The 12,315-nt window shown below is 34.5% G+C and overlaps 1 protein-coding gene across 2 annotated transcripts in view; it reads right to left on the reverse strand.

Moving 5' to 3' along the window:
• LOC129723338 (unconventional myosin-XV) overlaps positions 1–12,315 on the reverse strand; it is a 545,387-nt gene that overhangs the window by 169,947 nt on the left and 363,125 nt on the right. The gene's annotated exons all lie outside the window — the stretch shown is intronic.

Here is a 12,315-nt window from a genome sequence, read left to right on the forward strand (position 1 = left end):
ATATATAATCGTTTTGTTGTCAAAGAATGAATTGTATATTTTTGATCAAGCATTCCAATGAACGTATGGTTTTTGCTGGAGAACCATGGACAAATTAAGAAAAACGTGTATTTTCCTAAATAATTATAAATTAAATTAGAAATAACCCGAAAACCAATGCCGTTAGAATGTTTACTACAAAGAGCTTTTTGATTCAAAATGACTCTCTGCATCTTTTAAAATCATCAGAATACAAATATTTTGAAAAATGTTTAAATTAGAATTTTCATAAAAAAATTAATCTACCATAAAAAAATTATTTTTCATTTCTCCTTCCTGGACTTGTTTTAAAAGTTGCGTATTAACGTCAAGTTTCTTTAAAAATAAATAAAAAAAAATTCAACTCCTTGTTTTTTTATTTGAAATTTAATGTTTATTTTTATTTTTTTTTGGTCAGAAATTTTTTTTGTACAGTGTATATTTTTTATGATGCATTTTTGATTCGCTACAACTCATTCTCAAACAGTTTTTCTATATAACCAACGGTTTCTGGGCTACAATGCTTCGAATAAAACCTATGCCAAAAGGCATACGCCCTTTTAGAATGTAACTCATGGGTGTAAAAAATCTCTCCACCTGTGAAAAATGCTCAGTTTGCTAAGCCAAACACGTGTGCAAAATTTCATTCAAATCAAAAATGGTCGATTAAATTTTCGCGTATTTCCAGGCGATTTGAAATGATTTTGATCTAGTATAAAGCGCTTTTCCTGGCACTTACTGAGAGTAAGAAATATAAGGGTTAAATTAATTTTAAAGTTTTTTCATCAAAACAATATAAAATTCAACCAATGCAATATTGTTCAGACCTCGAATTACACACGACTAAGATGTTATACTCAAATTCAGCAAAAGTAATCACGGACCAGTTATATTTCAACTATTCATGAGAAGGGTAAAAAACTGAACAATGTTACACCGCTGATCAATAATACCCCGTTTTACGGTAATCAAAATTTAAAAAATTATCTTACTGATCGAACTCTGCAGGTTGTCTATAATAATACAAAATCTGATAGATTTCCTGTCAGAGCAGGTGTGCTTCAAGGTTTAGTCTTGGGTCCAGTCCTGTACAACATATTTACTTCAGATCTTTCTGATTTACCTTCAGGATGCACAAAGTCATTGTTCTGCGATGACACAAGCATTTCCGTGAAAGGAAAAGTCTTCGATTGCAGAAAAGTTGAGATATTTTTTCTTCCTACTTGCAAAAGTGTAAAAACTCTCTCAATGCTTCTAAAACGCAAATGATAATTTTTCCCCATAGGACTAGGGCTTATTTCCTCAAGCCAAACAATAACCAAGTTGTCAAGATGAATGGGGTCATTTCATGTTGGTTTGACAAGGTTAAGTACTTGGGACTAACTTACGATAAAAAAACTTATTTTCAAAGAGCACATTGAGAGTATACAAGCAAAGTGCATCAAATATACAAGCTGTTTATATCCTCTCATTATTCGAAACTTATGAACTTTGTTTAAAGAATAAACTTTTGATTTACGAACAAATTTTTAGACCAGCAATGCTTTATGCAGTACCGATCTGGTCAAGTTGTTGTTTAACAAGGAAGAAAACGCTTCAAAGGATTCAGAATAAAATTTTGAAACGTCCTCCTTGGTGGTCCTCGAATTACATAGACTCACTGGTGTTGAAACATTAGAAGCTCTGTCATATAAAATTATTAACAATTTTCGACAAAAATCGTTGCAGTCCTCAATTGCTGCGATAAGCTCTATTTATAGCCAATAAGTTAGCAATTAAGTTAGTTGTAAGTTTACTTCCTCTTTTTTGACAAGTAGGTTTAAATCCCTACGAATGACAAGTCTTAACAGCGATAGATGCGAAATCAAACATTATTCTGCTCCGTAGAATGCAACGAAATTGGAATGAGAACTTAACAAGCTATTGCGTCGGAAAATGTAGTAATTGAAGAGCTTCGGAAGGTCATCAATGAAGTCCATGCACTGCGTGAGGAAACTGCTCAATCCCGATACTCTCTAGAGCATGCTATCAAGGAGGTTGAACCTAGCCAAGAGTTTCTAAGCAGCGAATTCGATGATGCTGTTGCTGAAATGAAACAACTGAAAGTTGGCCACAATACATTGGAAAAGGATATCAATGAAATTCGTGTGAAATATTCTGAGCTGAATGAAGTGGTTGCTAGCCTGGAATCTGAAGTCGATCGCTTCAAACGTACTGAACTATCCAGAAATGCCATACTGTTAGGAGTTCCTGCAAGTAAGAACGAAAATGTGCCAGCAGTAGCAGATATACTGGGATTGTCGTTGGTCGGTAAAATAGTTGAAGCACGGAAACTTGGCGATTCCAAAAGTGAAGGGAAGTCACCACCTATCAGAGTGGTATTCGACAACGAAGACGTAAAAGAAGAGTTGTTTGCGAAGAAAAAGAACCACGGTCAACTGGAAGTATCATCTCTCGGTAACACCTATGCTACTAGGGCAGACAGGATCACGATAGGGGATGAAATGACACCTTTTGGATTGGAATTGCTACGGGATGTTCGTTAGAAGCAAGAACGATTGAAAGCTAAGTTCGTGTGGCCAGGAAGAGATGGAGTCATTCTAGTCAAACGAACAGAGACGTCAAAGGTGGAATACGTACGTAATCGTCAAGATGTCAAAAATCTGGAACGTATTTCAAAACGGGATCGGAACTCATCATCGTCGCCTGAAGGACCACCGTCGAAGCGCTAAGAGGCCAATCGTTCAACGACAGTTAGATTTATTTAAATAAAAATGAACTCTAACGAGTAATTATGTAATTATGAAACTTTTGAAGATTGTATTTTAAACAAAACACACTTGAATATAAACGTTAGTTCCTTCAAAATCAAAATAAGGGGCATGAATTCACCTACAAAATTCGATGCTATATATCAAGGAATTTTTGGATAGATATGCGAGTAGGATAGATGTCATAGTAATAGCTGAAACGTGAGTGAGAGAAGGTTGTACTGATTTTTTCCATCCATTTAGGATTCAAAAGCGTGTTTTCGTGCCTGTTAGTCAATGAAACCAGCGATCATTCTATGATATTAACATCTTTGAAACTTACTTCAGAAAACGAAATGCAACTGTTAACGAAGCGAATAACGAATCATAATCAACTGAACGAGCAATAAGCCATTGCACTTAACACAATACCGATAGCACACAATAAAACGACAAGCTAAGCCCGGTTATAAGCAGATACAACGAAATCTACTATGCGTCGACTAAAGTTGTGGTTGTACAGGTAAAGGTTAAAGGATACTGCCCATGGATGACTTTGGAAGTCTGGAGAATGATGAAAATCAAGGAAAACCTTCTCAAGGCTAGTCGGAGACATCCAGATAACGATCGTACTAAAGAGCTTCTTAAGCATGCGTCAAAAAAGCTGCAACAAATGAAGGACCGAAGTAAAAGTGACTAATACCGACGTGTGTTGTCAAACTCATCAAATCAAAAATCTTGGCGAATGATAAATGAGCTTTTGGGACGTAAAGTTAAACAGCAACGTGCGATTTCATTGCGGGTCGGAGATGAGGAAATATCAGACGGAAATCGAGTCAGTAATGCATTTAATGCATGTATGGAAATTCTATACCATGCCCAGAGCACCGCTCTGTCAACATACCATGTATCAACAGATTATGCCATAGGTATGCCAAGGGTGGCATAGAACTTCACGCAGCCTCCTGCGGTGCCACAGGCAAGCAAACTCGAATAAAATAAACAAGTGTTGTGTTGTAAACAAAACAGAAGCCGTGCGGCGACAATACTCTCGCACTCTCGTCTGTACTTTATCATACATGCAGTACTAGATTAGGTTAAGAGCTTAGTAAGGTAAACAAAGAGTGGAGAAAGTCTCTCACTCTGAGTTACCAGTAGGGTTTATTTAAGTAGTGATGTACGAAATAAAAATTAATTAGTTCGCTCAAATCTTGAGTTTTAATTCCGTGTGTATAGCACACGTACAGGGGTTTCAGAAAGAAGTCCCTGGTAGGGTATCAGACCCCTACATTAAGTGGTGACAGGTGGTTCAGGAAAAGAACCCTTCAAAGACAATTCGTTAAATACATTCGCGTCAAAGTTAGTAATTTCGTCGCGGATTATGCTTGTCGACACGTGATCGGGTGTGATTTAGTTTTGCTTCGAGTGACTTGGAATTACTTTCATTAGTGAAAATACAGTCTTCCATCGACCGCAGCTAGCTGAAGTGGCAAAGAAACAATTACGAAACACGGTGCAACACAATATCAGACGGTAAGCGAGTCAACAAAGAATTTAATGTTAGGTGTTTAATTATAAAGAGAATACTCCCACAGACCGTTATTATAAAACAAAATGCACCAAAGAATCTGAGCACACCATTCTATTCGTTATGACGTCCAGAATCTCTGGTCAAAATTTCAAAATCATCATACGGTACATTTTTGAGTAATGCCCCCCCCTGAAGGTCGTAAAGTACAAAAAAGTTATATAAAACCGACGAAATACTTATTGTAAAGCACGTTTTTCAACCACCATTTTATGAAATAACTTCCAAAATAGTTTCTACACATACTAAGGGATATATTTCGAGACATTAACAATTGGTGGAAAGATTTATTTGAAAAACCCACAGTGCACAGTGGTCTAAACTCAAAAACTCGTGATGGTTCTAAATTCGACTGTGAAAAATTGATTTTATGTACTCGATGTCTTCAGCAAAATTGTTTTATAAAACAAGGCCCTACTTTTGGCGTTTTTGGTTTTTCGATCAATCCACCTAACAGTTAGATAAAAAAAATATTTTCTCTAATTTTCAATACATCAGATTGCTTCCTTCAGCAAAGTTGTGGAAAATTTTAAAAGAAAAACAATTGCTGAATATTGCGATGCCCTATCTGTACGGACACGACAAAATAGAGTTTTTGCGGACAACTTCTCCTTAAAATCAGTTTTTTGTCTATAACTTTCTGTGATTGTCAAAACAATAAATTTTACAATGTCTTCAGGGAAGCTTAGTTGAATGAGTAAAATCTTAGAAAATTTTGCATTGTTTTGACCTTTACAGACAAAATTATAGACACAAAACTGATTCTAGGGAGGAGTGTTCCGCAAAAAAACTCTATTTTGTCGTGTCCAACGTACAGATAGGGCATCGAAGTATTTAGCAATTGTTTTTCTTTTGAAATTTTTCACAACTTTGCTGAAGGAATCAATCTGATATATTGAAAATAAGAAATTTTTTTTTATCTAACTGTTAGGTGGATTGATCGAAAAACCAGAAGTAAGGCCTTGTTCTATGAAACAATTTTGCTGAAGACATTGAGTACATAAAATCAATTTTTCACAGTCAAATCTAGAACGATCACGATTTTTTGAGTTTAGACCACTGTGCACTGTGGGTTTTTCAAATAAATCTTTCCACCAATTGTTAATGTCTCAAAATATAACCCTTGGTATGTGTAGAAACTATTTTGGAAGTTATTTCATAAAATGGTGGTTGAAAAACGTGCTTTACAATAAGTATTTCGTCGGTTTTATATCACTTTTTTGTACTTTATGACCTTCAGAAGGGTATTACTCGAAAATGTACCGTATGATGATTTTGAAATTTTGACCAGAGATTCTGTGCACTGTGGGATTTTCAAATAAATCTTTCCTCCAATTGTTAATGTCTTGAAATATAACCCTTGGTATGTGTAGAAACTATATTGGATGATATTTCATAAAATGGTGGTTGAAAAACGTGCTTTACAATAAGTATTTCGTCGGTTTTATATCACTTTTTTTGTGCTTTACGACCTTCAAATGGGCATTACTCAAAAATGTACCGTACGATAATTTTGAAATTTTGACCAGAGATTCTGGACGTCATAACGAATCGAATGGTGTACTCAGATTCTTTGGTGCATTTTGTTTTATAATAACGGTCTGTGGGAGAGCACCGTGTATATATATATATATATATATATATATATATATATATATATATATATATATATATATATATATATATATATATATATATATATATATATATATATATATATATATATATATATATATATATATATATATATATATATATATATCTGGAAAGTTGGACGAATTCGTCATTTGATTCTATCTGAGGAGAAAATTAGTTTTATAAGTTTCAGGCAGAAACGCTTATATTTTGTCGCGGAAGTGCTGCGCATTGCGCGTGTGATATTTGCACCACCCGGAACTGGTTAGAAGTGGCCAGAAACAGTAGTGGATATCGGTTCAGCTTAGGACTGCAATTTTTCCCTCTGCAGTATAGTAGTGCGTGGAGTGTGTTGGAAGAACGAAGATTAGCAGGACAGCTGACAAGAAAAAGCTTAAGTTAAGCTAAGAAAAAAAGAAAAAAATCGTCTGTGGTGTAATCCAAGCCTCGTAATCTGCAGTTTAATATAACTCAGCTGAGCAACGAGTGAAGGAAAAGACCGTAAAAAGGAGTTATTCTGGATCGAACTTTCAGGATGAGTATGCTGCTAGGGTAAGTGAATTTTGTTTTCTGAATAACATGCGGATGATATAACGCGAAAGTTTTGTTTTTTGTGGTGAATGCATCCATCACAACGATGTACGGAAACATCTAGAATTGTTGGAAGTGTAAGTTTTGCGGTGAATGATCCATCACAGTAACTTACAAAATTTGAAATTATGCACACAAGAAAAATGCCCGATGTTGAGATTTGCCGGGTTGTTTAGTAAGAAAAAAAATCCTGACAATCATTACGAGACCGCTTTAGGATAGATGCTTACGGGAGCTTGTGTTCCACGCTACAGTCAATTTTAATGTTTTCAGGAGGAAGTGATCGGATGCACAGTAATAAACCGAGGAGTTTTCTTTTTGTTGTTTTACATTTCCGCTGACGATACAAAGAAAAAGGAATATGTGAAAAAAAATAATAAGATGTATAAAAAAGCCCGATTAAAAAGCAGCGGAAAAGATTGATTATAAAAAAATATGGAAATAATGAAGTACTAAATAAAAGAGTAAGTATTATTCCAAAAATAATATACGGTAAATCGAAAAAAGGAAAGGATTTATCGCTGGAATAAAAAAAAAATAAATGAATAATAATGCAAAAAAAAAGAGTTTTGACATTGAAAGTTATACGGGCACTTTGAAAAAAATATTAATATGTAAAGGGTAACCGCTCCTATATTCATCTCAGTACCTATATTCATCTCATCACGCCTTTTTGATTACTTTATCGTCAATTTTTTCCATATTTTCAACGTAAAACTTTCAGCCACCCGAGAAAATCGAGAAGCAAATAGTTTTACTTTCAAAAATTTGTAGAAATTTGACGGTAAATTGGACAAATGAGAGAAATAAGATGAACATAGGTGCACCAAGCTGTTGAGATAAATAATGGAGCGATTACCCTATCATCTGAGTATCGAGAAATGAAACAAAAAGTAAAAACAAAATACTAAGTTTGTTAAACTAAGCATGTAAGTAGTAAATTTTTCTTTTCAGGAAGAGAAGATACAGTAATCATGCGCATCGGCGTTTTTTTCCCGGCGGTTCTCCACTTTGGTTTGTCTCTAGAGTTGGATTTTTGTTGATTACATTGTTGTGGCGCTTCATAAAGCACAATTTTGCGTTACTAGGAGCGCTAGGTAATTTCGTCCGAACAAGTGCGTGCTAGCGCATTTAATTTAAACGACATTTCGCCCCACGCTCAGTGGTATACAGTAAAGTCTTTTTCTACACGTTTTTTTTTACACGGTTTTATTTTACACGGTTCTTTTTTGCGACGATTTTCCAAATAACGCGATTTTTTTTACGTCGTTTTCTCAAATAACGCGGTTTTATTTTACACGGTTTTTTTTGCACGATTTTTCGTCTTCGCGTAAAATTGTTACAGTAAGTAACAGTAACGGTAGCAGACTATAGTAGGCTGTTTTTTACACAGTTTCATTTTTACACGGTTTTATTTTACACGGTTGTTTTTTACGACGTTTTTCCAAATAACGCGGTTTTTTTTACACGGTTTTTTTTGCACGGTACGTAAAATCGTGTAAAAAAGAACTTTACTGTAATTTAAAGATCCACACACGGAAGGCAAAATTTAGCTACCACATACGGGTTGGCACACCGGAGGCATCGTTCGAATACCACTCCAGAGAGTGTTCAGTTGCACGAGAATTTTCGCGAGAACGATAGCTCGCGCCCGTAAATAACTTCCACGGTTACGATTATGACTAAGGTTTTTTTTTAAATGTGCTCTCTTCCGTGTTTTAATGGCTGCGATTATGACGTATGATAATTTGCATTTGTACGTGCATAGGTGTTTGTCATCTGTTAGGCACATTATAACACAGTGCACAGAGGATCGCGAGAACGCCGTATAAGAGCGCGAGAGCGAATAGCACGCCCGTGAGATACCAATAAGTACGAATTACCTTCGGACAGTTGTACTAATTTGGTCTTATTAAACTGTCTCTTTTCTTTCCACGGCTCGCTACTGTCTGAGTGATGACGACACGTATGAGTGTTGGCACAGAACGGAAGGTCATCTGTGATACGAAAACTGCTATGTGCTCAGTGAATTTTGCAGGGCTCCCTAGGGGTGGAAAGAACGCTTTTTACACGGAAAATAAACAAACTTTATACTACTTTTATCGGAATCAATCAAACACACTGGTATTAATCTGTCGGCGAAAACACTACAACTTAACCCTGCTAAGCATCTGTAAGAAGGAAAACACATTATTTCTAGGGGCTTGACAACTTTATTTCATGAAAAATATTTCGGTAATGGTTGATATATATATATATATATATATATATATATATATATATATATATATATATATATATATATATATATATATATATATATATATATATATATATATATATATATATATATATATATATATATATATATATATATATATATATATATATATATATATATATATATATATATATATATATATATATATATATATATATATATATATATATATATATATATATATATATATATATATATATATATATTATATATATTAATAACTATCATTTATTTATCACATTAACTTCCCAACCATAGCGTATAGGACATGGTGAAACGGTTTGATCAACAAGTAGGCACGAGCGGGGAAGCGTTTCTTTATTTTGTACGGTTGAAGACGAGACATCACCAAGTGACAGCAAATAACTTTTTCTACTTGTTAGTAGATTCTTACTAACTAAGCAAATGAAAATCGCAAATTCATGTGTTTCAAGTTGTGAATTGCTTCTAAAATGAATGAATATCAGTAGCAAGGTATGTAGCTTTACCGGATTTATAATTTGAATGCATTGAAATAGTATATTATAAGATGCGATGAATTTTGGTCATCGGTTGTTTTAATAAACAACTTTAGTCTTTGGCATTTTTTTGCAATATAGCCGGTTGTACTTTTGACATACCGTTTTACTATGTTTCTATACATCAACATCACAACAACGATAATATGACTTCAAAGAGTTTTGATGTAACTAGAGGAGTGTCTGAAAATGCAACGATAAACACTTAGTAACAATGAATACAATCGAATTTTGCTCGTTGCACTAAATTCGTAGCCCAACTAGTGAAGGACTTTCACGCGTTGGGTTGAGCTATCCAGGTTGCAAGATGACACCGGTTGTTTCTTTTTGTTAGGATTACTAATCACCTATTGGGTTACGCAGTGTCTTGCCCCTAGCATTCTTCAAAACAGCTGACTCAGATACCGGCATAGATGATTGTAGAACTGTTCCTTTATTGTTTTTCAGTAATCTACTCCTTTTAACTGTGAAAATAATCAGATTATTAACACGAGTTACATAAAGTGAGAGTCGCATCTTTTGTTTTAAGTCCCTAATTACCATCTCGTTCAGAGTCCTCTTAAAGAATATTCGTATATTACGTAACGTGAAATTTGGCAATTTTCAAAACCCCCATCAACTAAGTAACGCAAATTTGCATGGTGGTCTTATGCAGTGTAACACTTCGCTGGATACCTTTCCTCCACCTCTCCCCTGAGCGCGTTATGTATTATACAAATATGAACGAACGCTAGAGGTAAGGCACTATTGATATACAATGGTGATTCGCTTACCGGTTGCTCCTTAGTCGGGGGTTTGTTAGTTGGGCCCTCATCCATCTAAAAAGCGCTCTTATGTCAAAATGGAACGACATTCAAATGCATGCAAGAAACCCGAAAAGTGAATAAATAATAAAAAAAAAATTTTACTACTCGTACTTGAGTTCATTTGTCATTGATTGTTGATGGTTACCTTTGATTACTTGAAAAAAATGACATTGATTACTTCGGAGTATTCCCAGGTTACGACGCATTTCGAAACCCCTTGAAACGAACCTCTTGGGATCCTTTTTTAGTGTTCTGTAAGGTTGTCACTTTCGGTTGTCAGCAAAGATACCAGATTTGTCAGCAAAACGATGATTTGTTTTGAATAGCAAGTATGTGCGGTTTTTTTCAATCTCCATCCCGCATAATCAATAACCATAAACGGATGATAATCCATATGGTTTAACGATACCCCATACAGTCGAAACTATATCCCGAACTAGTTGTTAGGCACGTTTTATGGTTATTGATTATGCGGGAAGGTTAACTACATTTTTTTTCCCTATGACTTTCTCAAAATGTGTGCAGATTTTTACTGATTTCTGCCTACTCGAGCGCATTTTTTCGAATCACGATTAGATTTTTATCAGATTTCAAAAAAAAAAGACTGCACAATGAAACCGGTACCTCTTACAATCGCATTATTCGTTGCTCTAGAAGCTAACCTGATTTTAATTAACCTTATTCAGCTTATTTTTATTTCAATGGCATGTCGCATGTCACATCAATGAGTAGAAAATCTATATTCTCCAGAATGGACTAGAGTCAATCGGCAAAACATTTAATATAATCTTATAAGAGGATGAAAATAGTTTATAAATTTCATTTTCGAATAAAAATGTGATTCATTTATTATAAATATTCGGAAAATTTGCGTTAAAAATCCATCTGTGCCATGATTTTTAAAAACTCAAAGTACTTTCTTTAGTTGAAAAAAAAAAAAAAAACTCACGAGCTGCATTTTTAATTTTAACAATTTTCAAAAATAGCCGTCTATGACACATGGTACAATTGTAAATGGAAGAATTGCAACATTAACGTTTTAAAACGCACGATTTTTCAATAACATTGATTGTTGTTCGTGTTTCAAATCAACATTTGTCGATTACAATACCTTCGTTACACTATTGTAATATGACAAACTCCACAATTGTGAATAATTGCGAATTTTACCCAAAAAGTTTTTGCATCGAACGTAATAGATTGTATTAAACGGGTTAAACTGTTGAAATAACCGTCAATTCAAAACATCGAATAAATTATGCCACATTATACCACTGGCAAAGCGGCAAAACGTACACGACAAATAAATATTGCCCGAGAGCACAGAAAATTCAATTGTCATTTTTCAGTCCTTTTTGTGTGCACTTTCTGTTCGATCATGTACCTAAAGTTGACCTTCCGTTCTCTGGTGTTGGCATAGGTCCGTACACATTGTAAACAGCTGTGCAAATTCACGGCCAAGGCTACGGCACATGGCAAGCGGTTTGAATTTTAGCCTACGAGGTTAAAATATGATTTCATAAATAAGGAATGGCACCTTATGCGTCTGATGTGAACATTTACAACGTTTGATTAGTTGTAAAATGGGTTTAATTACACTAAATATAAATGATTATTTAGTCATTTGATTACTATTAAAACCTGAAATTATTCATTTAATTGATAAAAATAAAAATAAATAAATAGTTTAACGTAAAAAATAAAATAGTTTTTAAAATAGTTTTAGCGTCAAATGGTTCGCACCTGGGCACTCAAATTCTTTGGAAAGAGCTTGGAATAAATTTACAGTTATTTAGAATGTAACTTTGGGGTTATTTTCTTTTATCAGAAAGAGTAATATTTATTGTAAAATGGAGTACACGTTTCCAAAAGCAGATGCCATGCAGTGCATCCCAGAATTTGATGGATCGCTAGACGAACTAGAAGCGTTCGTTTATCAGATCGAGCATTTTGCTCGGGAGATACCAGAGGGAGTATCGCTCCACTGGTTTATATTATTCTATTAAAACAAAAAGGCAGAGCTGCTGCCGCAATACATAGAATTAACGCAAACGCTTGGCCACTGGTTAAGCAGAATTTATTAAAGGAATTTAAGGATAATATACGCATCGAGGCAGTTATAAATCAA

Source organism: Wyeomyia smithii, chromosome 2, assembly GCF_029784165.1.
Source record: "Wyeomyia smithii strain HCP4-BCI-WySm-NY-G18 chromosome 2, ASM2978416v1, whole genome shotgun sequence".
NCBI classification, from domain to species: domain Eukaryota; kingdom Metazoa; phylum Arthropoda; class Insecta; order Diptera; family Culicidae; genus Wyeomyia; species Wyeomyia smithii.